Below are 2,610 nucleotides of genomic sequence, written 5' to 3' on the forward strand. Positions count from 1 at the left end.
TTATGTATATGAAAGTGTAGGATGGGTGAGTGTGGGTGTGTCTGTATGAAAGACAGAGACAGAGAGATAAAAGTAAATGAAGCTGGGGAAGAAAAGACAGCAGGAAAGGGAAGGGGAAATGGGAAAGGTTAGTGCATACGGTGAAAGTACCTGATATACTAGAAAAACATAGCTTTCAAGAAAATTGTGTAGAATAACTTTACATCAATAAAAGATTTTAAGAAGCAGCAAGATGGATCAGATGGCAAAGGCACTTGACACCAAGCCTGATGTCAAATCTGAGCTTGAACCTCAGAACCCAAATGATGAAGAGACAATCAAGTCCAAGTATCCTCTGAGCTCTAGAAATATGCCATGTCACATGTACACCTAGAAACATGCACACTCACATATATATTAAATAAAATATAATAAAAGTTAAAAGAATTTATGGAAAGGAAAAGAAAAAATAGAAATAGGCATCAGTGAGGAAGTAAGAAAGCACTCCAGAATCTAGAAAGAGCAGGAAATACTCTTTCCTCCAACAGAAATACAGTTTGCCATAATCATCACTTCAGCCCATAGACTCTTATGTTGGACACCAAATTCCATAACTATAAAAAGATAAATCCCTCATAGTCAAGAAACAGAGCTTTGGCTAATGTGTTACAGAAGGAATTGCAAGATAATACTGCGTTCTCCTTTGCATTGTCATATAAAGAATTTTCATATAACAAGACATAAGATACATTAAAACTATTATATTTTGCTGGGCTTGGCAAACTTGTTCATCAGTGTTTCAGAGACACTGGCTCTCAGCCAAAAGGGGGAAGTGGAAGTGTGCATGTCCAGGGCTGTGTGTGGTGCAGGCAGCTGGTGAGACTCTCAGAGGAGTTTTTTGTTTGAGGCTGAAGCACTGTGGGAGGATCACTGCGATACTGCTGACAGTAATAATCTGCCAGGTCTTCAGCCTGGACACTGCTGATGGTGAGAGTGTAATATGTCCCAGACCCGCTGCCTGTGAAGCGATCAGGGACCCCAGTGTACCGAGTGGATGCTAAGTAGATCAGCAGTTTAGGAGCCTGTCCTGGTTTCTGCTGGTACCAGGCCAAGTAGTGATTGGAGCTGAAAGTGAGACTCTGACTGGACTTGCAGCTGATGGTGACCTTCTCTCCTGCTGACACAGCCAGGGAGGATGGAGACTGGATCATCACAATATCTGCACAGGCTCCTGCAATCAGGAATATCAATGATCATGCATAATTAAAAAAAAACTACAGAATTCAATACAAATTAAATTTTTCATTTAATGTCCTCGTAATACTATATTGTTAGAGTATTATTGCATAAATATTATTACATCCTGACACACATTGTAAATTTTTTATACAAAAAGTGACTCTAAAAAGGTCATAATACTTTAAAATTTCTCACCAGACACCCAGAGCAGCAGGGACATGAGGACCTGGGTTCGTGACTCCATCCTGCTCCCCTTGTTTGTCTGATGCAGCTCTGTTCTCACTGAAAAGGCCTGGTTTATACATTCTGAGCAGCTGGTCTAGGCTGGAGGAGCCCATGCAAAGCAGTCAGCAAATACAAAGGCAGATGCCTGGGCAGTGTGTGTGAGAGAGGCTGCTGTCAATCAACAGCCAAAAATACTATAACAGAGAGCATAAGAAATCACTGAAAGATATTGGCTCACAGCTCTCCAACAGAAATCTACTAGGATCTCAATAGATGCTTTGGTTAAAATCCAAGACATATTTAAATCAGATGACTTGTGCAGAAACATTAGGAGAGCTATCTCAGATTGACTGACCTAGGGAAATGATATGTTCAAAAAATTAAAACAACAAATTAGGAAACATACAGTAAAAAAAATGTGCAATTAATAAAAGGAAGGATGGAATGAAGAAAAGAGAAAAGCCAAAAGCGAGAGAATTAATACTAATTATTTTCATTATCTCCCATCTCCAAAGCAATTTTTATAGTAAAGACAATGAACAATGCCTCAGTTATTTGGGCTCCAGTTTCCTGGCCAAAAATTGAACAGAGATGCAAAGAGAAGACCCTGATTGCTTTGTAGAAATCCTGAGGACATTAATTTAAACTGAAATCAGAGGAACTTTTATCTCAAAGCAAAGGTAAACCCTACAGAAACTAACACGTATCTTCCCTACAACTTCAGGAACAAGATGGCTCTAAATTGGAGGGAATGGACATGGAATGAAAGAAACAAGATTTCTTCAAGAAGTCATGGCTGTAGACCAACACTGTTTATTCCAGAAATGGATATTCTAGATTAATCTAGACATTAGCAGCATTGGAACTGGGTTAAGATGGTCTTGCTAACAGAGTGAATAGGAAAAAAACCATTCCCAGAAGGGGGCACAGACATCTTAAATCAAGTAACAATTTTACAGACACCAATAAACCTCACCATCAGAGGTCATTGCCATCCAAAGGAAAAAAGTGTTTGAGAGTAAGTGAAAATCAGTAATAATAACAGAAATCACATAACCTGCTTGGATTTCAGTTTAGTGGACACAGAAAGTATATGTAAGAAGACAATTGTAAAGATAGTATTATATATAAAGCACAAAAGAAAACCAGAAGAGTAAATAAATAGAT

The 2,610-nt window shown here is 38.6% G+C and overlaps 1 pseudogene; it reads right to left on the reverse strand.

Annotated features, from left to right (window-relative positions):
* Window positions 1-794: 794 nt before the first annotated feature.
* On the reverse strand, window positions 795-1,190 carry LOC102916510 (immunoglobulin kappa variable 4-1 pseudogene; annotated as a pseudogene).
* Between the last annotated feature and the right edge of the window lie 1,420 nt (window positions 1,191-2,610).

The sequence above is a fragment of the Peromyscus maniculatus genome, chromosome 3 (genome assembly GCF_049852395.1).
Source record: "Peromyscus maniculatus bairdii isolate BWxNUB_F1_BW_parent chromosome 3, HU_Pman_BW_mat_3.1, whole genome shotgun sequence".
In the NCBI taxonomy this organism is placed as follows: domain Eukaryota; kingdom Metazoa; phylum Chordata; class Mammalia; order Rodentia; family Cricetidae; genus Peromyscus; species Peromyscus maniculatus.